Here is a 25,351-nt window from a genome sequence, read left to right on the forward strand (position 1 = left end):
ATGATCTACAGATTAAATGCAATCCTTATCAAAATTTCAATTGCATTTTTTTACAGAAATAGAAAAAATGCTGAAATTTATTGGAATTACAAAAGACCTCGAATAGCCAAAACAATCTTGAGCAAGAGGAACAAAGCTGGAGGCATCATACTACCTGACTTTAAAATCTACTACAAAGTTTTAGTAATCAAAGCAGCATGGTACTGGCATAAAAACAGGCACATAGACTAATGGAAGAGAATAGAAATCCCCTACATAACTCACGCATATACAGTCAACTAATCTTTTCCAGGAATACACACAATGGGGAAAGGAGAATCTTTTTAATATATGGTGTTGGGAAAACTCGATATCCTCATACAAAAGAGTGAAATTGGATCCTTGTCTTACACAATACACAAAAATTAACTTGAAATTGATTAAGGACTTACACATAAGATCTAAAACTGTAAAACTACTAGAAGAAAACATAGGGAAAAAGCTCCTTAAAATCGGTCTTGGCAATGATTTTTTTCTTCAGTATGACTGCTAAAGCAAAGGCAACAAAAATAAAAATAAACTATTGAGACTACATCAAACTAAGACTTTGCTGTACTTCTTGCACAACGAAGAAAATAATGAGTAAAATAAAAAGGCAACTTGTGAAGCAGGATGACATACTTACATCCTGTGTATTATATTCAAATTATAATATAATATGAAGAATTAATATGCAAAATATAAAAGTAACTTATATAACTTAATATTTACAAAACAGAAATCTCACACATACACAATAAATAGTATTATTCAGCATTTAAAAAGAAGGAAATTCTGCCATCTGCCACAACATGAATGAACCTGGAGAACATTATGCTAAGTAATATAAGCTAGACACAGAAAAGCACATACTGTATGATCTCTCTTGTATAGAGAATCTAAAAATGTCTGTGAACTCCAAATATCTGAGACAGGTCTCAGTCAATTTAGAAAGTTTATTTTACCAAGGTTAAGAATGTGCCCATGAAACAGCCTTAGTAGGTCCTGATGACACGTGTCCAAGGTTGTCTGGGAACAGCTTGGTTTTATACATTTTAGGGAGACATGAGACGTCAATCAATATATGTAAGATGTCCATTGGTTCAGTCCAGAAAGGCGGAACAACTCAAAGCAGGGAGGCGGCTTCCAGCTACTTGGTAGATAAGAGGCAAAGGGTTGCATTCTTCTGAGTTTCTGATTAGTCTTTCCAAAAGAAGCAATCAGATATTACGAAGGAGGTACGTAACTTTTTTTTATCTTAGCAGGTATCTGTTTTAGGAGTAGAATGGTAGACATGTTTGCCATAAGTAGTTCCCAGCTTGACTTTTCCTTTTGGCTTAGGGATTAGAGGGTCTTGAGATTTATTTTCCTTTCACATTTCCCATGCTTTTTTTTTTTTAAATATTCTGGAGAAAGGATTTTAGAAAAAAATGAGTCTCTGGTCTCAGTTTTTGTCTGATATCTCATAGCGAGAATGGTTTATTCTTAGATGAGTAGGTCCCATGTTATTAGGAAAGCTCATTTTTAGTAGATTGTAAAGTCTTATGTCCTACAAATTAAAAATAGTGGGGGTAAGGAAGAAAAGCAACAACAAACAAAAAAGAATACCAACTTTGGAAAATCTATATAGGCCTATTACTCTGAAGTCTATACATCAGTAGGAAGGTATGAAAGTGGCTTATGTATATAAATAGGTTGCTGTTATTTTCTTCTGAAGTTTAAGTTGTCTGGCTTCAGTTTGCAGGGCTTTAAGAAAATACAGCTTCATTTTTAGTGATTTCAAATCAGAAAAAAATGGGGAAAAAATGAATGGAAAGAAGGAACTGAAAATATTTATTTTGGAGACTTTTAGCCAGGAAACATTTTACAATTCACTCTAACCTGTAGAAAATAATAAAAATTGAAAAACATTAAGCAAGACTAGAATCTAACAGCATGTGTACAATAGTTTATTTTGATGTTTCTCTTCAGTCCCATTTTCACTAAAGACAAATTATGGGAGAAATTCATTTGCAAAATAAGTCTTAGTCTTATTATATTTGGCCAGAGTAGTTGCATAAAGTCAACAAGAATAAACATTTACCATGTAGGCTCCTCTTTAACAAAAATTGACTTTGCTGGAACTTCATTTGATAAGGAATCTCAGATTCAACTTTAATGCCTCAATCTTAGCCTGTGCCTGCAAATACCTGTATTAATTGGGTGAATTATTCACCTTGAGGTCCCAAGAGAATTTGGGGCTCCTGGGTCTGTCAGAAAGTGACATTCTTTACTTACTACCAGTCAGGAACCTGTACAGGGACTGTCTGGACAAGGTATGAGGTCAGCTTTCCCAAGGGGCTTTTATTGGCTCTAAAAGTCAACTTTAATTCCTTAAAGGGGTCTGTATCTGATAGCATATTATTCCAGTCAAAACATTGGTAAAATAACCAGTGTCTCCAATTGTGTCCTGTTACAAAAGAAAACAGAAACAATAAGAATTTGCATTTATGCAAATAACAATATTGCCATAAGTGAAGAATACTCACAACTAGTTTCCAAATTTTGGAGGAATCAGGTAAAGATAAATGTGCTCCAAACTTTGTTTTTAGGAGCATAGTTTACTCAATTGTTAAAAGCTATAAATAGCTCAAAAGAAAATTTTTCTTGGCTCTGGAAAACAAAGAAAGGATCAGCAAAGTTTTAAGCAAAAATCATAAAAGGAGTATTTCAATATTCTATTAGTTGAGTCCATAGTGTTAACTCATGTTCTGCTTGATATTCATGGACATTTCAGCTCTTCCTGGTAGACTTCGAAGTCTTTTTCTCTATTCTAGTGTCACAATCTCCAAAACATGCATTCAGGAGCACCTGTCAGAGTCCTATGCTGATTATAAAACCACATTTCGAAAATGATAGAAGTAAAACAATTGTGGATGACACAAGTTTTATAACAGTCATAGTTAAAAACACAATTGACAAGGAAACTTGGTTACTTCTGTGCCATGCAGCAATTTTACATAATAATCACAATTACTCGTAATAACATGCTAAAACATATGAGAATCAAAAGAATTTCATATAGTTCTGGAACGCACACTAGTAACATATTTACATAAATATAATCCAAAGAAGGGTAAACACTGTTTTATATTTGACAATACTTCCTGTATTATTTTATTATAACAAACAAGCCAAATATGTCTCCTTTGGACTTCAGGAGACTAATATCAAAAAATTGAGGATCAAAGTTACAATTTGACTTTGGGAAGTTTGTCAAATATAAAATGTATAAAACGCTTGATATCACAAAATTGAATCACAGATTATTGTAAAATAAGTCATTCATTTAGCCAAAGTGATAACTCAAAGATTTCAAAAAACGGTGACAACCTTTATTCTTTGGGAGAGGAGACTTAATTCCCCCAATGATAAGCCCTAATAAAAACAGCACGAAGCCAGTTAAATTTATCTTCCAAGATTTTATAAACAATCTATAAAATTTTAATCATCATGACCATAAGACATAATTTTCATAAGCCTTTTTAACCTTTAATAAGGAATGGGTTAATGCTCCAAATAAACCTTGTTAATCAAATGCAGGGGTCCATATGCTGGCCTGCCTTTGACATTAATTGTTAAGTTATAGAGAAACTGAACTTATTTTATCTTTCAAAATTGGCTCTTACAATCTCATGCACCCACGTATTCTGCAATAGCCCCTGGACCTTGAGAAGTTGAATAGTTTTAATTTCTGGCCCTGTGTCAGAATGCAGTTTATTTTGATTGTTATGTTTTACTGGGTCTGGAGTTGAGGTTTTAAGTGGTGTAACTGTTTAAGATTTAGCATCTAAATCTTTAGATGCAGGAATCAAAGCCCCACAAGGGCTTTAAAAGTACATACAGATAGTTACACAGATGTAATAATCTTAATTAGATTTTTAAAAAATCTTACGCTTTTCTAAGCAAACCAAAACTTAGTAATAATGACATAGGAATTATTTCAATAAAGCATAAAGTCCATTTAATAGTCCAGCTGCTGAAAGACATAAGAAGTCTTTCTACACTGTGACTGCCTTTCCCTATGGGGAATATTATTTTGGAAAAAAATCATTTCCTTTAGACCTCTAAGATAAAACATTTTTTTTTAGCATCAGGCCACAACAGTTTGAACTGAAAGGGTTAAAAAACACACAGGAGCTGAAAATAAGTGGAAAGAAAGAGTTATTATTTCAGGCCTTTCAAAAGGGGAGAGAAAGCTGAAAACAGTGACATGCAATAAAAGTTGAACTTTATGTAAAAAAAATTATAATATCTTGTAATTTATTAAAAGTAAAGTAATGCCTGAAGAAAATTTCACAGTTTGAACCAATTCTTTATTGTATAAGTGTTTTTTTTTTAAATCAAAACACAATCTCTAGAAAGACCATTGTAAGTAATTGCCATTTAATTATAGACAACCTGATCATATAAAAGTTTTTTTTTTTTTCATAAATCCTCATTGTGACTTGAACAGATCATTCATAACACACTTGGACTTTCTGGTTTATCTGAACATCTCTCTTTCTTAAACAGCAAGTCATTTTCTAGGACAAAATTTACAATACAAGATTCTTTTCAATGAAAATTATCTTTCTTTAAGTTTCTTACCAAAAATACCTCTTTATTTCTGTAACCTTCTTTACATCCCTGTTATTTCCTTGTTCCTTTTACCTTGTTCTATACGTAACCTTTAAATAAGCTTTGAATTAGATAAAAATTATTCACCTTTTAAAAGGAAAACGTATTTTTAAAGAAACAATGTTTTCCTATGATATATTTTTAATTGGAAATTTTTTACTGATTAAAAATTAATTTCCAATTAATAGAATATCTATTATTTAATTTAACTTTAGATTCTAAATGATGACAAGATTGTCTACAAATATTTATCTCATTACATTTACCTAATTATTTTATTTTAATAGTTTACCTAGACCGTTTATGGAAACTGCAATAGTCATCAAAGTTATGTCCTATCAACCATTTTGTAGTCTGTGAATTTCAGGTGTTTACCTAAGTGAGAACCTTAAGATTAAATATATGGTTATTTTATCAAATAATTCAAGATTTAGCTGTTTTCATGAAACCAATATTAATGTCTTATTTATCAAAAATTACACAAGCAAAGATCGTTCTCTTTTGGGCTGGGTTTATAGTTTAATAACCCTTATGCCAAGTTTTGTCACCTTATAGTGTTTAGCAGGAATAAGTATAAAATCTCTTGATCAACAAATGCAAACACAAACGTATGCTGACATTTTTAAAGAGATTCCTAATATTACTTTACCAATAATTTTAAACCTAGCTTATTGAAGATTTTACTTACATCATAGGAACTTCAAAAGCATTTGGGCTTACTATTTGATTTATGCGTACTCTTTAAGCTTAACGCAAATTTGGTACCTTGTGACCAAAACACATAATAAAATACGTGTGAATACACATAAACACTCATAGAGAGATTCACACTCATAGAGAGATCTTATAGCTTTTACTTCAGAACTCTAGCCATGAGATATTATTACGATCTCATTGATTTGCAAAAATAATAGCAAAAAGAAATGGTTGGATGCAAACAGTGAATTTTCAGTTGAAATGTAACAGCAGGCTTAAAGCAGGCAGAGAAGAAAGCAGATAGAGAACTTTGGAACTTCATAGTTGCAGACCGACCTTTGGGCTCTGGATTTTCCTTGTAATTTACCCGTCAGTTTAAAATGTGCACAAAAGCAGAACGAATGTGTAACTAGCTGGAGTATTACAAAACATGGCATGTCCCTCCATTTACACTTGCAAGTAGAGGCTCCATAAAACCAAACAGGGTGCCTAGGAGGGGCCATTCTCCTTGTCTTTCCTCATTCTTAGACAATTTTTTTCCCACATTTTTTTCTTAAAAGGAGGAACTGAGCTGTGGCCTAAGGGTTAGCGTGATGGATCGGAGCGTGCTGGTTGTGGTTGGAACTCCACAGCGCATCACCACTAAGTCACTTCTGCCCTCTTACACGTCTCTTAGTTTCTCTCTGGAGGTCTAGCACCTCTGGGTGGACTCAAAGTGCAGAGTGACCGGCTCCTATATGTGCTTACTGGATGAGCCTTTTTAAACTAATTTTGTTGCGAGTTCCCTGTAGGGACATTGCACATCCTGGGAGCTCAAGCCCGCAGACACTATCATTTGGCCCCCTGTCACCCACGGGTGCCTTTCAGCTGAGAAGAGCAAAATGCCCTTTCTCTTCGGAGCTGAGGAAATTCAGTCTCTCTTTTATCTATGAAAACAACGATTTCGTTCCTCATGCAAATACGCACACAAGTCAAATTGAGATTAATTTTGGGAGGAAAGAGAGTGGAGAAGACTATTTATAATGCGCCTAGGAATTAGATTTAGGATCCTAAACAACAACTTCCTAGGAGGAACAAACAAACAGACAAAAACAGGTAAGACCAATACCTGTAAACTGTCCTTAGCCACTTTTAACTTTGTAGCTCTTTTACACCATTATACATGCCAAGGTCAAATCCTCTCACAGTACAAGGTAATCTCTGGTACCCCTAAAAACCAGAGTTCATGTAATGCAGTACAAAAGAGTAGAACTTTAGACCTAAGAATCTGTCCACGACTCTTGAAACTCCACAAAGAAAACAGAACACCCCAAAAAGATGTGAGTGATGCCTTAGTTCTGAGTTCTTTAAGGGGTTAGAGTCATTAGAAATCTTCTCTAGATTTCTCTTGGTACTGAAAACGGCAAAGGGGAAAGGAGGAATTGAGTGGGCCAATAGTAAACTAAATAAGAATTTTTTTAAGACAGGAATCAAACGCAGAAACCAAGCTCATGATTTTATTTTGTTTTTCTCAGAGAGGCCTTGTATCTCATAATTTGGAATTCTCATTCAGATTAGACCAAGTCAGGTACAGTTAGTCAAGTCTGACAGGAAAAATGCCAGAAAAAACAACAGCAGCAACAACAACAAAAACCCACCAACATGATTACTGAGCACTGTAATGGTAAGGAGACATTAAGACCAGCTGGCTTTAGTTGTAACTTTAGCCAAGAAGAAATGACAATTTAGCTACTTACCAAGGGACAGGTCTCAGGCTGAAGACTGCTCTCTACCATCCTAGACACAGGAGAAAACTCACCTTTCCTGTCAGAAGTGAACTCAAACTCCAGAATTGAGTTAGCTGCCTTCCGTCGTCATGGAAGCAGGAAAACACCTTCCTTATTGAAAGCAAGTAAACGCCAGAAAAATTAGTTGTTCAGAAAAATTAACTTTAGATCTTGAGCAAATTTTGGGAGATCAGGGATTCTCTGGAGTGGGGGCTCCCAGCCCTCAGTCAAATATCCTATTTATTTGACCCATGAAGATATCTCAAGCTGGTAGCAAGCACTGATGATTTGTCAAAGATCAGGATCACCTTCACTCAGAGTCCCTTCATGGTCACCAAATGGGAACCCCAAATATCTGAGACAGGTCTCAGTTAATTTAGAAAGTTTATTTCACCAAGGTTAAGGACGTGAACGTATGACATAGCCTCAGGAGGTCCTAGTGACAAATGCCCAAGGTGGTTGGAGCACAGCTTGGTTTTATACATTTTAGAGCGACGTGAGACATCAATCAACATATGCAAAATGTACAACAGTTTGGTCCAGAAAGGTAGGAAACTCAAAGCCGGGAGGGGGCTTCCACGTCACAGGTAGATAAGAGACAAACGGTTGCATTCTTTTGAGTGTTTTCCTACTTTTCCAAAGGAAGCAATCAGAGATGCATTTATCTCAGTGAGCAGATGGATGACTTTGAGTTTTGTCTGTCCTTTGTCTACAAGGAATTTCCTTATGGATAAATTGTGTGGGAGATATGTAGCTTTTTTAAAAAAAAAAAATCTTAGTAGCTATCTATTTTAGAAATAGAATGGAAGGCAGGTTTGCCCTAAGCAGTTCCCAGCTTGACTGTTCCTTTTGGCTTTCCAATTTGGAGGTCCTGAGATTTATTTTCCTTTCACAAATCTAATTCACGGTAGCAGAGAGTATAATGGTGGTTGCCAGGGGCCAGGGGAGATGTTAGTCAAAGGGCACACAGTTTTAGTTATAAGATAAGTAAATCCTGGGGTTCTAATCTACAGGATGGTGACTATAGTTAACAATACTGTGTTGTACACTTGAAACTTACTAAGATGTTAGATCTTAAGTGTTCTTACCACACAACATAAACACAATAACAGCTATGTAAGGTGATGGTTGTGTTAATTAGCTTGACTGTGGCAATCATTTCACAATGTGTCCATATATCAAATCCTCATGTTGTACACTTAAAATACATACGATTTTACTTGTCAATTATACTTCAATAAAGCTGGAAAAATAAATAAATATACATAGTGCACTCTTTCTAAACTACATGAGACATGTTTCAGTGGGTATTTAGTGAAAAACATTAGTGTTTTAAATCCAATTCCTATCCTATTTACTAGTGGCAGCAGCCACTTCTCATTTATAGAGTTTGTTTTATGTAGTAGCTCAATAAATACTAGCAATTTTTTTGGTTACTTTATTATGTAAGTTGATATTAGCTTTGGTGATAAACCCAAAACTATACAAGGACTCAAACCTTATAGGAGCTTTTTCTTACACACAAATTTCAAAATGAATGTTCCTGATCAGCAAGTGGTTCTCTGTCAGTTGGTGATTCACGGTCGTAGAATATTTCCATCCCATGGAGCCTCCATCTTCAATACATGGCTTTCAAGGTCATCAGGCTCCTCTACTTCACCAAGAGGAAGAGCTTAGAGAATCAAGTATGAGCAGTTTTATGAATCAGTCCTGTAAGGATTGCACATGACTGCCTCTCATAATCAGTTAGCTAGTATTCACTAGTATTACTACAATTAACTCCATGGGAAGCTGGGAAAGGTAGGAAAAAGAAAAAATAGAGTGGTAGAAACTGGTGAATAACTGGCCAGTCTCTACCACAGAAACAAGTAACTCTAGTTTATTCTACTCCGAATATCTCACCGAGCAAAACACTATGTGGTATCAAGTCTACGTATTTATTTTTAATAAGTATTAGCAGCATCAGAACTTTTCTAGATGCCATAATTTCATATTTGTATACAAGCTTAAAGAAAAGAGGATTTGATGCAAACTTCTTCTCCTGCTTTTGTCATTGGTGATTTTCAATACTTTCTTTCTGATTTATCTGTCTCTCATCATTTTCTGTCTAATGGCACTATGGTTTGCATAGTCTATTGTGTGGAGTTGAAACACTAATGATAAAGCAAAACTTGAGAAACAAGCTAGGCACGTAGAATCAGAAAGAAGTTGTAAATCAGTACTGGTCAACAAGTGCAAAGAGAACAGGTGATATGTCAGAAGCCTCATTAGACAGATAGAAATTAAGAGTTCTCAAGTACTGAGGGTGACGAAAACTGGACATCATATCTCACAACAATCATTGGAGATCAGGGTATTGGTAAGGACTACTGGATGTCTCAGAGGTAGAGCCAGAACAGTGTTATTTTTATAATGCAAAAGAAAAACACATAGCTAGAAAGATTAGCAGATTTGTTAGTATTCTGCCAACTGGTCTATTCCAAGAATTCCAGATAAGGACAGGAAAAGAAAGGTGATGGATTGTGTGAGGAAAAATACAAACTCAGGCTGCCTGCTGCTGCTACCTGGAGTTCTTTGGGTTTCAGGGTCTACCTTCCACTCTGAACGCCTTACTTTTTCCAAGCAAAGACAAAACGTTCATTCACTTATCTGACACACAGACTATGCATTCCTCAGGACTTATTTTTATTCCAACAGGCAACAAACAAGAATTCCTTCTTGAGAGAGGAGCCTGGCCCTAGTTTTAGGGCAACCTTGTGATTTCCTTAATGCTGATGAGTCACATTTACTTTCTCATTTATCCACAATGATTCTTTCTCCATTGATTTTCTCACTGGTTCCGTGCCTTTCATACTTGCTTGCTTCCCTGCTTATCCTCAGTTGTAGTGTGTTCAGAACCTACATGCCTGGCTGCAGACTTCTGTTTACCTTGTCATCATATTACTCTGGGCTCTGACAACACAGATAATAGTAAGAAATAAAGTAACATGATAAACAGTATCTAATAGAAAGAACCAGGCAATATAATGCCAAGTTTAAGGTCATTAAACTGAAAAGAGATGGCCTCGATAGGTGAAATTATTTAACTCTTGATAGTATTGTGTGTGTTTATTTACTTTTTAATTTTTTGGCAATGAGGATTCCCACACAGGAGAAGTATTGTTTTTCACAGCAAGAGTTCAGAAGACAGAACCCAGTGTATCCCCAGAACTGCTGTATGTTTTTACCAATACTAGAGAAAAGATAATAAAGTGATTTTCATTCGTTCTCTCTTTGCGCTGCTATTTTTATTGCATATTTGATTCTGGTAGTGACAAGGTGAGCACTAAACTCTCATATCTTAATGTGTTCTAACTGAAGAAAGAAAAGATGGTGAACATAATAAGTGGCAAAAATTGATTGAATTAAAGTGTTTAGAAAAGAAGGTGGAGGAAGAAAGGAAGTGAGGACACATTTACTGACTGTGTCCTACAACTGCTGTGATAACACATTTATTTAAGGCTCACCATGTTTCAGGCATTGTGACAAAAATTAGTGTTATATGGATTATAACTTATTTACCCTCAAAAAAGCCTTAGAGTAAATCATGTCCTTATCCTTATTTTATGGATGAAGAAACGGAGGCAAAGATAATTTAAATGACTGAAATGTCATAAATTAATAGGTGGTACAGAGGATACTGGAACACGAATGTACTCTTGCCTTCAACAATTCTATTATAATTTGTTGTATGCCAGGCTGAGGCTCCCATGAGGTTAAGTAATTTCTTCAATGTCACATAGCTAGTTAATTGTTGTTCCTGGAATCAAGTTCGTGAAATAAGAGCAAAGTGTTAGAAAAAATGTCTGGAATAACAATGGACAGGTAACATAAGTCTCTATTTCAGAAGCAGTTCAAGTATATATATAAGAATTTATCTGTTTTATCTTCCATTGTCTACAGCCCAGACCTCTCAGGTAGGCTAAAAACCTGTATATGCAACTGCCTAATTGATTTCTCGTCAAAACCTATTTCTCACAGTCTTGCCCATTTCAGCAAATGACCTCTGCCTTTCTCCCACCCCCATATTACTCATGCTAGAAGCCTGGGAAGTAGCTCTGACATCACCTTCTCCCTGCATCGACCTCTTTAGAATCTGAATTTTCAAGATATTATAGATGAACTTTAGGGGAGAAGCATAATCCCTTGAGATCATTAGCATGTTAGGTTTTCAGTTGTTTGATTACTTACATTTCTTGTTGACAAAAAAGATTCAAAGCAGTCAAACCTTCAGCTGTTCCTCCACACCTCTGTTTTAACCAAGGCAGCTGATAATCTATTCTATATATTTTAACCAGGGTAAAATTTTAAAACACCAATCAGATTATAACAGTATTCTGCTTAAAAACTCGTAAAAGATTCCCCATTGCCTTTAATGTACAGTAAAACATGCTCAACACAAAGACCAGACCTTGAATGAACCTGCAAGTCTTATCAGTCTTATCTTGTTCTACTCCATTGCTTTTTTTTTTTTTCTCTCTCTCTCTCTCTCCAAATACTTTGACATCTCTGAGTTATTAGATCACATTTAAGGGATTTCTTGCCTCAAGGCCTCTGCATATGCTGTTCAATATGCTTGGAATTCTCCCCTCACTCTACCCTACTTTTACCTTGCTAAATCCTAATTCATTCTTTAGTCACCAACTTTAATATCACTTTCATAGGGAGGTGTTTTAGTCTGTGTCTTGGTCTGTTCTCACATTGCTATAAGGAACTACTTAAGACAGGGTACTTCATGAAGAAAAAAGATTTACTTGGCTCATGCTTCCACGGACTGTGTAGGAAGCATGGCTGGGGAGGCCTCAGGAAACTTACAATTATGATAGAAGGTGAAGGGGAAGCTGGAGCAGGAGGAAGAGAAAAAGGGGGGAGGTGTTACACACTTTTAAACAACCAGATATCATGAGAACTCACTCACTATCACCAGAAGGGGAAAATCTGCCCCATGATCCAATCACCTCCCATCAGGTCCATCTCCAAAAATTGAGAATTACAATTTGACACGAGATTTGGGTGGAGACACAGAGAAAAACCAAATCATTCCACCCCTGGCACCTCCCAAATCTCACGTCCTTCTTACATTTCCAAACACAATCATGCCTTCTTACAGCCCCCCAAAGTCTTAACTAATTCCAGCATTAACTCAAAAGTCCAAGTCCAAAGCCTCATCTGAAGTTTCCACCCATGAGCATATGAAATAAAAAACAAGTTAGTTACTTCTTAGATACAATAGGGGTATAGGCATTGTGTAAATGCTCCCATTCCAAATGGGAGAAATTGGTCAAAACAAAGAGGCTATAGGCCCCATGCAAGTCCAAAAACCAACAGGGCAGTCATTAAATCTTAAAGTTTCAAAATACTCTCCTTTGACTCCATTTCTCACTTCCATGCCACAGTGGTGCAAGGGGTGGGTGTGAAAGGACTTGTGCAAGTCCACCCCTGAGGCTTTGGAGGGTACAGCCCCTGCAGCTGTTTTCATGGGCTGACATTGAGTGCTCACAGCTTTTCCAGGTGCATGGTACAAGCTGTTGATTGATCTACCATTCTGGCATCTGGAGGGTGGTGGCCCTCTAGTTCTCATAGCTCCACTATGCAGTGCCCCAGTGGAGACTCTATGTGGGGGCTCCAAATCCACATTTTTCCTCCACATTTTCCTAGTAAAGTTTCTCTATAAGGGCTCTGCCCCACAGTAGACTTCTGCCTGGACATCCAAGCATTTCCATACATCCTATGAAATCTAGGTAGAGGCTGTCAAGCCTGAACTCCTGCCTTCTGTGCACCTGCAGGTCCAACACTATGTGGTAACCACTAAGGCTTGGGGCTGGCACACTCTGAAGCAATGGCCCAAGCTGTACATTGCCCCCTTTTAGTGACTGCTGGAGATGGAGCAGCTGGGATACAGGGTGCCCTGTCCTAAGCTGCACAGAGTAGTGGGGCTCTGAACCTGGCCCATGAAACCATTTTTCCCTCCTAGGTCTCAAGATCTGTGATGGTAGGGGCTGTTGCAACTGTCTCTGAAATGCCCTAGAGGCATTTTTCCTATTGTCTTGGCTATTACCATTTGGATCCTCGTTGCTTATGCAAATTTCTGCAGCAGGCTTGAATTTCTCCCCAGAAAATTGATTTTTCTTTTTTACTGAATGTTCAGCCCCAAATTTTCCAAAATTTTATGCTCTACTTCCCTTTTAAATATAAGTTCCAGTTTCAGGTCATTTCTCTGTTATGTAAATCACCTTAGGCTTTTAGAAGCAGCCAGATCACCTCCTGAACACTTTGCTGCTTAGAAGTTTCTTCTGCCAGATACCCTAAATCATCACTCTCAAGTTCAAAGTTCCACAGATCTCTAGAGCAGGGGCAAAATACCACCAGTCTTTTTGCTAAAGCATAACAAGAGTCACCTTTACTCCAGTTTCCAACAAGTTCGTCTTCTCCATCTGAGACCACCTCAGCCTGTACTTCATTGTCCATATCACTATCAGCATTTTGGTCACAACAATTCAACAAGTCTCAAGGAAGTTCCCAACTTTCCCTCATCTTCCTTTCTCCTTCTGAACCCTCCAAACTGTTTCAGCCTCAAACTGTTACCAAGTTCCAAAGTTGCTTCCACATTTTCAGTTATCAAAGATAAAAGTCCTGGCAATTCTGTGTCCAGTGAGGGCTCACTTTCTCATAGATGGCACCTGCCTTTTAGAGAACTCTACCCTCACAATCTAGTCACATCTCCAAAGCCTCCTAATACCATCACCTTGGGGGTTAGGATATTCGCACATAAATTTGGGGGTTTGTAAGCGTTCAGTTTATTGAAGTAGGCCACTCCTGATACCCTAGTCTACAGCAGACCCCTTTAGAGGATATTCTTATGGCACTTCATCCATGTGAATCATCACAATTTGTAATTATAGATGCTTTTTAAATTTAGTTTTCAATTGACAAATAACATCGTATATATTATGATATACAGCATGATGTTTTGATATATGTATGCATTGTGAAATGGCTAAATCAAGCTAATTAATGTATTATTACCTCACATACTTATTATTTTTTTCATGCTCAGAGCACTTAATGCCCACTCTTCTCATAGCAATTTTCATATATAAGATCTATTTTTATTAACTGTAGTCACCACAAAATTTTAGACAGAAAGATAAAGTTCTGTCTAACTAAAATTAGAAGGATAAGTTGTTAAGCTTATCCTTCTGTCTAACTGAAATGTTGTGTCCTTTGACCAATATCTTCCTAATCCACCTACCCTCAAGCTCTGTTGACGAGCACTTTACTCTCTGTTTCTATGAGTTTGACTCTTTTATAATCTACATATACGGGAAATCATTTGATATTTTCACTTCTGTCCTGGATTATTTTACTTAACGTAATGTGCTCCAGGTTCAACCACATAGGTGCAAATGACAGAATTTCCTTTCTTTTGAAGGCAGAAAAAATATTCTAATATGTATATATACCACATATTTTTATCCATTCACGTGTTGATGGAAACTTAGGTTGATTTAGTATCTTGGCAATTCTGAATAATGCTGCAAAAACAAGGGAGTGCAGATATCTTTCAAGATACTGATTTAATATCATGTGAATATTATCAGTGAAATTACTGGATCATATGGTAGTTCTACTTTTATTTATTCAAGGAACCTTTACACAGTTGTTTTTTTTTTTTTAATCATGGCTCTACTAATTTACATTTTCACCAACAATGTTCAACGGTTGCTATCTATCCACATCCATGCCAACACTTGTTATCTTTTGTCTTTTTGATAATAGCCATTCTAACGGGTATAAGATAATATCTTGTTGTGGTTTTGTTTGCGTTTCTCTGATGACTTGTGATGTTAAGCATGTTTTTATACACTGTTTTTTTTTGCTGTATGTATGTCTTCTTTGAGGTCTTTGACCTATTTTTCAATTGGGCTATTTTTGTTTGGGCTAGTTGAGTTTCTTATATATTGTTAATATTAACCTTCTATCAGATTACGATTTGCAAACATATTCTCCTATTCTGTAGGTTGTCTCCTTACTCTGCGTATTGTTTCTCTAGCCATGTAGAAGGGTTTTGGTTTAATATAATCCCATTTGTCTATTTTTGCTTTAGTTGCCTGTGCTTTTGGCATCATATTGAAAACAATCTTTATTCAGAACAGTGTCATGGAGTTTTTCTCCTATGTTTTTGGCTAGTAGTTTTACAGTTTATGGTATTACATTTAAATCCTTCATCAATTTTGAGTTGATTATTGTATATAGAGATGTGGCTCTAATATAATTCTTCTGTGTGTGGATATCTAGTTTTCTCAGCAACATTTATTGAAGGGACTGTTCTTTCTTTTCTTATTACCTTTGTCAAAATCAATTGACCATATATACATGGATTTTTTTTTTCTCATTTCTATATCTTGTCTGGTTAGTCTGTGTGTCTGTTTTATGCGGGTACCATGATGTTTTGATTGACATAGCTTTGTTGTATACTTTGAAGTGAAGTAGTGTGATGCCTCCAGGTTTGTTCTTTTTGCTCAAGGTTGCTTTGGCTATTTCAGATATTTTGGGGTTCCATACACATTTTAGGATTGTCTTTTCTATTTCTGTTAAAAATGTCATTGGAATTTTGATATTGATTGAATCTGTAGATCAGTTTGGGTAGTATTAACATTTTAACACTATTAATAATTCTAATCTATGAACACTGGCTATATCTATCCATTTATTCATGTCTTCTTCAATTTCTTTTATCAATGTTTTGTAGTTTTCAGTGTTCAGATCTTTTTCCTCTGGTCAAATTTATTCCTGGGTTTTAAATTTTTTTTGCATCTATTGAAATTAGATTAAAATTTTTTTTGAATAGTTTGTTGTTAGTGCATAGAAATAGTACTGATTTTGTATGTTGATTCTGTGTTCTTCAACTTTACTGAATTCATTTGTTTGTCCTAACAATTTTTGTTAGAACAGTGGCTCTGGGGTTAGGGATGGGAGAGGTGGAGGATCCTTTCCCAAGGCTGATCAAGAGAAACTGCTTCTTGGGTAGGGAGGGGTGTGTAGCTGTATCTCCTTATATGGGGTTCTCCAGTGGGAATGGATATGGCTTACCTCAGTGGCAGGAGATGCCTGTGTTCTCTGCAGAGCAAGCCAATGGTGACCAACATGATTCTTGTCACTTGGCTGATATTGATGGCTTCTGCCTTTCTTTGCTCCTAGCAGTCGTCTGGTGCCTCAGATATGCTGATCTCACCAGCAATCCTTTCTATGTGGATAATATCTGGGTTTTATTTTGCTCCACTGTGTTGCTCCAGATTCTTTAGTGGGCCCTCAAGTCCCCTCTGAGCTATTTTGGCTTTTGAAATCTGTCTATATATGTTTTTCTTTGTGTGGGGGGAGCAATGAGGGCCAGTACTTACACTGCACCACTGTGGTGTCATCACCCTATATATGTATTTTTTAATCGTTTGTTAATGCATATTTCTCCAGCTAGACTAAAGACCACAAGAGAGAAAGACCTTTATATTTATCAATGTCAATCATCCTACTTGATGCATAATTGTAGGTACTCAATAAATACTTATTGAATAAATGAGTTGATGAAGGATACATAGAAGGATGGATAGGTAATGTTATTGTTATTTTAGTTCAACTACAAAATGAATGACCTTCTAGAAGATACCTTCCAATCTCAACGATTTCTTCCTGCTTGAAATTGGTTTTTCCTTTGGCTCCGGCCAAACTTCCCTCTCTTATTTCCTTTCCCATCTGACAACTTCTATCTAATCTCCTTCACAGTCCTCTATTTCTCTGCTCGTCTCCTAGCTATTTAGCCTCCCAGAGTTCTGTTGTTAGGTCACTGCTCTTTTGTTCATGTACTCTCCTGAGATGATCTCCTCCAAACCAGTCACTCCTTTGTTAATAGCTCTGATGATTCCACATATCTAGCCAAATCCTTGCCCTCAAATTTCAGATCGTGTGAACTGCTGGCATCTTCATTTTGAGTTTCAAATCCATCATAACTAGAGCCAAATTTATATTTTCCTGCAAACCTGCTTCTGTTCCTATGTTTTCTATCTGCATTCTTATGTGTGGAAGTGTGTTGCCCCCCTGTGCAAATATTTATCATAGCACTTCAGCACATTTCATTAAAATTCTGCCTTTTTTATATAAGTGGTTAACAACTTTTAGACAGCAGCCATGTCTGATTTGTCTTTGTGCTAAGAGCTTTGTGCTAAGAGCTTAGCACAAAGACAAATCAGACATAGGGATGGGCGCAGTGGCTCACCCCTATAATCCCAGCACTTTGGGAGGCTGAGGTGGACAGAGCACCTGAGGTCAGGAGTTTGAGACCAGCCTGGACAACAAACCCTGTCTCTACTTAAAATACAAAAATTAGCCGGGCATGGTGGCAGGTGCCTGTAATGCCATCTACTCAGGAGGCTAAGGCAGGAGAATCACTGGAACCCGGAAGGCAGAAGTTGCAATGAGCTGAGATTGCGCCATTGTACTCCAGCCTGGGCAACAGAGCAAGACTCCATCTCAAATAAATAAATAAATAAATAATACTCCATCTCAAATAAATAAATAAATAATAAATCAGACATGATTCCTGTCTAAAAGTTGTTAACTGCTTATACAGACTTAGCACAGTATATGGCATAGAGTTGGTGTTCAAGTATATTGCTGACATGAGTTCATGTCTGAATGCCACAATTATCTTTGCAGATTCCTTAACTTGACCTCTCATAATTATATTTGATATATCTTTGCTGCAGGATTGTGGCATTCAGTCAACCACTACATTTCATGGTTTCTACTTCTAAAATATCTCATAGTCTCCCTTCTTTCCAGTTTTTCTGCCCGTATCTAGAATCCTTCACAAAACTATTGTCATGGCTTCTTAACCTTTATGATTACATATTTATTTCTCTTATCAATATCTCCTATAAAATGTTCTCTTCCTTCATTCCTATCGGACAGATATTCAATGACCGATTACCATTTCCCAGACAGTTTTTAGTCACTGGAGATATAACAGTTAACAGGACAGAACAATTTCTCAAGGAGCTTTCTTTTGATTGGAGGAGACCTAAATTAAGCGACAGCCAAATTTATTATATATTTTAAAACAGTGTTAAGTGCGGGAAGAAAAAGTAAAGCAGGAAAAGTGGATAGACAAGTGGTTCCTTGGTGTGTTAGTGAGGGAAATATTTAGATTGGTTAGTCAGGTAAGGTATATCTGAAGAGGTAACATTTTAATAAAGTAAAAGAGTAAATCGTGTGAATATTCCTGGGAAAAGTATACAGGACAGAAGGAATTGCAACTGTAAATCTCCTTAGATGGGAGCCTACTCGGTGTAATCCACATGGCTGACATGCAGTGGACAAAAGGTAGTCAGGAACCAGAGTCATGGTGCTTGGAGACAGTAGTATAGATATTGTATTTTATTCTAAGCACATATAAAGTTATTACAGTGTTGATAGCAGTGGAGTGCCATAGTCTGATTTAAGCACTAAAAGGTGGCTGTGAGGTTAACAGAAGGTTGGAGTCTATATCAGTAAGTCACTGATACAACAATACTGAGAAACGACCCACTCCAAAACTCAGGAGCATATGGAATTTAGCATTATGTCTTCCTTAAGCATTTGTGAATTGGCTATGGGTTGAACCCAAGTATACTCCATGTCTCTCATCTTCTTTGAACTAGCAGCTACTCAAGGCATGTTCCTGTTATGGAAATAGCAGAAGCACAAGAGGGCAATACCAAACACACTCACTTCAGGCACTACTTATGTCACATTTCCTAGTATTCCATTGGCCAATGAGTCAGAAAATACATGCCTTTCATGGAGGTGAAGGAGGTGGAAGTAGAAATATTTCATACCAAACGTCTAGTCTAGTCTATGCTAGATGAGAGATTGGAAACAGAGAAACCTGTCAGACTATTACTGTAGTCCATTTGAGAGATGATAATCATTCAGAAAATGAGGTGGTGAGAAATGGACAGATTTAGAATATTTAGAGTTTACATGGATTAAGGATGGTTTTAATAGGGTAGATAAGAATATCACACAACACTCAGTTTTTTCATATGACTAATTGGGTGCCTAGGGTTGTCATTTAGCAAATTAGTAAAGACCGAGGGAAGAACAAGTTCTTGATTTTTGGACATGTCAATTAAGGAAACTTATTAGACACCAAAGTGGAGATGCTTATGCGGAAGTTGGTTAGATGATTCTGGAAGTTATGAAAAAGGATAGTACTGGAGACACATATTTAGGAGTCATAAACGTCCAGACGAAATTTAAAGCTCTAAGTCTGGATAAAATGATTCCCAAATAAACTTTCAAACACAACTATGACCATGCATGCTGGTCCTTGACATTCTAGTCTTGTCTTCACTACTCTGTTTCTGATATGTTTACACTCTAAGTGACACTAACTTGACATTCTCAAAATGTGCATGAACTTTCATATCTCAACTTTGTTCATGTGATTCTTTCCACTTGGAATGCTCTTTTTCACATTCTTTTCCAATTGAAATTCCCTTTTTCCAAGACCAGACTCATGTGATATGTTCTCTATAAAGCGTTCACCAATATCTACATCTGGAATTGATATTTTGATCTTTGCTGTCCCCACAGTTCTTTGGTAATATGTCAGCTATAGGACTTCTTATATACAGCTTTCTATTAGAGCCCAGTTGATTCAATTTCTCCAAATATTTCTCTATGGCCCTGTCACATTTCGAGTTAAAAAAAAAAACTAAGGATCTTCATAATAGTTTGAAAAGCACTTGTCCAGGCCATTGACCCCATTTTATAGATTTCAGTTTAGCCCCATGTATTGTAATTTACAAGCTCAAACATGTACTGGCGATCATTCCCATTCGTCCATGTATCACCTATTAGAATATGACTTCTTTGAAGGCAGGAATCTGATCTAAATTAGATTTTCTCCTACTCCTCCTGCAAATTGCTGCTGTTGCATATCATATTTGCTGAATTTAAATTCGTACTATTATCATAGACTATATGGGAAGATTCATTAAGTGATGTTTGTAGAAGAGCCATAATAGCGACAGAGTAGATAATCACTGCAATATAAGTTTTTCATTGGAAGAATACTTGCTGTACATTGGCTTATTATGGAAATTCAATGCACTGTGAATCAAAACTAACTGTAAAACCAGTATTTTTTCTTACACTTTATTTTCCTACATATTTTAGTTTTCCTATATATTCAATACTCAGAATGCTTGGTTATAGATGAGGAATTCTTCACTGAGATTTATCTTAAGAATACTATAAAAACAATGAAAATTATAAATAATCTGCCATTTCTCTGAATCAAATAAGTGTCTCATGGTGCAGGTAGTGACATGGAAAGCAAACTGCTGGGCCTCACCACAGTTCCAGGAATTACCTTTTCTTTGAGGTGGGGAGTATTGAGCCATCTGCTCCAGGTTGGCAGTGTGGAAAAGGGATATATTGAGTAGATTAGAAAGCCATTTCGAAGAAGTGAACAATTGTTTGACAATAACACATTTTTAAGGTTTTGTTTGTTTTTTATCTTTATAACATTTACTGTTTACTATTATATAAGATATGCATGTTCATTTGTAGATGCAACAAAATACAGAAAAATAAAAAGAAGGAAACAAACCGTCATGGTGATTTGTAATCTCATTGCCCAAAGATAATAATCGTTTGAATTTTGGTGTACCTCCTTCTAGTGTTTTTGTCCATGTGTATGTATATGTGTGCATGTGCAAAAGTGTATATGTGTGTTTGTGTTATATTTAAAGGTTAGTAAAAATATTTGAACACATTACAAAATTTGCTATACCATGCAACTTCTACTTGTGGATGTAGGTTAAAAACCTTATGTTTGTGGACCCTTTTTTTCATAGCCCTAAGGAAATGAGGGAACAAATCGTGGCTGTCACTGGTAGTGGTGGTATTCTGTCATGAATAGACCACAGAATTGATGAGTGCCATGTGGCAGGAGGAGCACATATGAAACATTTGTAAGAAGAGAGAAATAACAGAGTTTCTTTACAAATAGGTTTTGATTACATGTTCACATGTAACTTAATTACTGAATAATTCAGTTTTTGTAAATATCCATTTATTTTTGAATAACTGTATTTTCAAAGTTAAGATCTGTCATATGTACAATCTATAGCTTGCTCTTTTCCTTTTTTAAACTTTTATTTTATTTTATTTTATTTTATTTTACGTTCAGGGGTGTATGTGCAGGTTTGTTATATAGGTAAAAATCGTGTCACAGGGGTTTGTTATACAGACTATTTCATCACCCAGGTAATAAGCCAAGTACCAATAGTTATTTTTCCTGAACAAATTCTTGGAAGATAAATTTTTGAATGTATTTTTGAAAGAAATAGTACTCTCCTAGATGAAAAATTGTTATATTTTAAATACAATGTAGAGTTGCTTCCAAGTAATTTTTATTGATTTCTTGATCATTTAAGTACACATGAGTGGATTTTATTCAAATGTAGCATTGACCTTATGCTGATGTTTATTTCTACCTAGTACTTTTACAGTGAAGAGGAGAGAGCATTGAACTGAAAGGCAAGAGAACTAGCTTCTTGCCTTGGCCTTTGCTGTGAACCATTATATGATGTTGAACAAATTACTTCACTTAATATTTTCATTTATATATTCAGTCATTTATAAAGTACCTCTTAGTAATAACAGTATTGTATAATTGTTATTGAATACAATCCTTTTTGTTGTAATAAGAGTATACTCGAATTAGTGTAGGCAAAAGGGGGGGATTATTATGAGAATACTAGATCACGGAGCCGAAGGTCAATATTGCAGCCGAGCCTCAGCAGTGATCTGGAACTTGGAGCTGGTACAGCTTGCATAGATTTTTTCCTCCCTGACATTCTGCATGTCTGTATCATTCAGTCAAAATGAAATTGGAATTCTATTCCCAGCTTTAAATGATTTAGGAAACAAGCATTCACACAAATGGGGTCAGAAGCCCATCTTTATCTGGTTCAATCAACTGTGGTCTATGAGTAGGGTTGGGGTAAGAGTGTCATGTTATATGACCATGTTTTCCAGGAGCCCTATTACTGTAACCATGTGGGTGAGAGGTGTGTAAGGGTGATTGGATGAGTACTAAGATTCAGTGGGAAAGAGAGTTTGAGAAGTTTGAGAAGTTGTGGTATGCAGGATAATGTTTCCCCCAAAAATGTCTATGATATAATCCCTAGAATTTTTGAATATATGATATTACATGGCAAGGGAGAATTAAGGTGGTATAGAGAAGTAAGGTTGCTAATCAACCGACGTTGAGATAAGGAGATTATCCTAGATTATCTGGGCGGGTCCAATGTAATGCGGGTCTTTATAGGATAGAGGCAGAAGGTCAGAGTCAGAGGAAGACTTGAGAATAATATGCTACTGGCTTTGAAGGTAAAATGGTCACAAGCTAAGGAATGCAGATGACCTCTAGAAGGTGGAAAAGGCAAGGAAATGGATTTCCTTCTAGATCCTCCAGAAAGAATATCATCCTGTTAATACCTTTATCTTAGTCCATTGAGACTCATTTTGTACTCCTGCCCTCTAGACTGTAACATAATACATTTGTGTTTTTTTAAGCCACTACTCTCCAGTTAATTTGTTAGAGCAGCAATAGGAAATTAATATAGAGGTTAATTCAATAGTATTACTGTATATTTAGAGATGGCACCTTTACTCAAAGCAAAATATGTAATCATAAACTATTCTAAATACAGGGAAAAATGAATTTGTTATAAAAATTATAAAACACTGGTCTCTCATAATTATAATTACTTCACTTATTTTATAAATAATTATTAAATTGCTGAGCCTACAATGTGCTAACCATTAGAGGAAACAACCATAAATGAGAGATGCAAACTAGGCACCAAAGAGATTAGCACTAAACCACTGGTGTCATTATGTACAGTCTCTAGGTCATCCCAGATGCACAAGAAATATACTTTATACATATTCATATTCAGTGAGATAAAGCTTATGTTTTACCTAAATAAGTGCAAAGTCCCCAGGATTAACTTCCAATCATTTTTCTATACATTGAAACATTCATCTTTTGTTCATGATTGTAATATAGAATTCAGCTTATTCTGAATTCTTTAGGCTCTATTCCACCATGGTACTAAAATCTCCACCCTCAACTGCTCTGGTAATTAAAATAGCATTAACTGTTTTAGATAACTTAGAATTATATCAAACTTATAATTTCTGAAGTCTTTTTCCAGTGTGTATAAGTTCCTGCCTAAATGTGTATCCATTTGTAGCAACAGAATTTGTTTTTATCAGAGAGATGCTTTGTTTCTGAACAACAGAATTCTAAAAGACAGGTATTATACAAGGTGCAAATAGATTTTGGGATTTTTTAAATCTCAAGATAATTAGTTGCCTTTGATTAAGAGAAGTTTATGTTTGTGTACATCAGTCAGTCAGTCCATGAAATCTATTTATTTCCTACAGCAACTTTTTTTTCAGCAAAGAGTATCTATGAAAACATAAAAGTTTCAATGTAGCTGAAAATCATCACCCCATCAATTCTTGCCCCTTTCATCATTAGATTTTATTTTTTGCCGTGAGAACTCTCTGTTAAATATGTCTTTTAGAGAGAGGTTGTGCAGTGCACCTCTAGACAGTATTTTATCCTGGCACCAGATTCACAAAGGCCAAAGGCCTCCCCTTAACTTCTGGGCTGTTGATGGGGTCTTATGCATTTAAGCTCACCTCTGTCTCAGAGCTCCTTTGTGCGCATTGCCTTTTCCATTCTGTATAACACTGATAAAGTAATGCACCCCAGCCTCTTCCTCAGTTGCCACATATACATATACACACCAACCAACCAGACTCATACAAAATATGAGCTGGTATGTTAAAGTTCACAAATTTGATTGGAGTAGGAGGGCACAGAGGAGTGGTGTACCTTTCAGCAACAGAAAAAAAGTCAAATTCAACATTTTGGCATGCCTGATTGTGTTCGTTTTTTATTGTTGCTATAGCAAATTGACACAAGCTTAGCGGTTCAAAACAAAACAGATTATTTACAGCCCTTGAGGTCAGAAAGAAATCTCACTAACATCAAAGTGTCAGCACGTCTGGTTTTTTCTGGCGACTGCAGAGAAGAATGTGTTTACTTGCCTTTGTCAGCTTCTAGAGATGGGATCATGGATCATTTCTCTATATTCAGAGAATCGCTCAGACTTCTGCTTCCATTGTTCCATCTGCTTTTTCTTACTTTGATCTTCTGGCTTCCCTCTTATTAGGATCCTTGCTATTACATTGGGCTCACCGGATAATTAAAGATAATCACCATGCTCAAGATCCTTGATTTAATCACATCTGAAAGGTCTCTTTTGCCATGTACTGGGGATTAGGTTGTGTACATCGTGGGTAGGGATCATTTATTCTACCAAGAACAGAGATAACAGCATATACAAAGTTTCTTTGCCTTCCTACCATCAGGGAAATTTTACTGCAATTTACATAGTGCCTCAGTCTCATACATCTGAGTAGCTCCTCTATTCTCTCCTCCCTCCAACCCCCCGTCAGTTTTTCTCTTCACCGTGTTTCTCCTAGATTTCTCTAGGTAACTTCAAACTTGTCCTACTTCTTATATATAGCCATTCAACTCTGTTTTGTTATTACAAGCTAACTCTAATTCAGGTCTACCTTCGTCCATCTGAAATTATCAAAGTTTAAGCAGAAAGGCAGAGTTTTTCATTTAACTGGAACCATCATCTATGGTGAATGAATGTAGAAGGAAAAAAATACCCTCATATTATGTAGAGCTTTGACCCTAAGACCTAGAGAACTCCTCCCTATTATAGTCAACTCAGCTGGATCTTATTTGAATTGTGAAAACTTGCCTTTTCTTTTGTCTCCAGACTATTTCTTGGTCTCTTACCCTTGGGCTTAGTCAAAGTGGGTATTTTTTTCTAAGGTCCGGATGAGAGACTGCCAAAGCCAACCGTGCTACGTAGTTCATGTCTTTTAGAACTTTTAGAGCTTTGGGAATTCATCTGCTATTACAACGTCGTTCCAGAGTAGGAACAGAAGACTTCTCACCTAGAGGCTACCGCAACATTATTTTACCACATTGAACAGATAGGAAGGAAGAACCAGAGAAATAATAAAAAGGG

The sequence above is a fragment of the Macaca nemestrina genome, chromosome X (genome assembly GCF_043159975.1).
Source record: "Macaca nemestrina isolate mMacNem1 chromosome X, mMacNem.hap1, whole genome shotgun sequence".
Classification (NCBI taxonomy): Eukaryota; Metazoa; Chordata; class Mammalia; order Primates; family Cercopithecidae; genus Macaca; species Macaca nemestrina.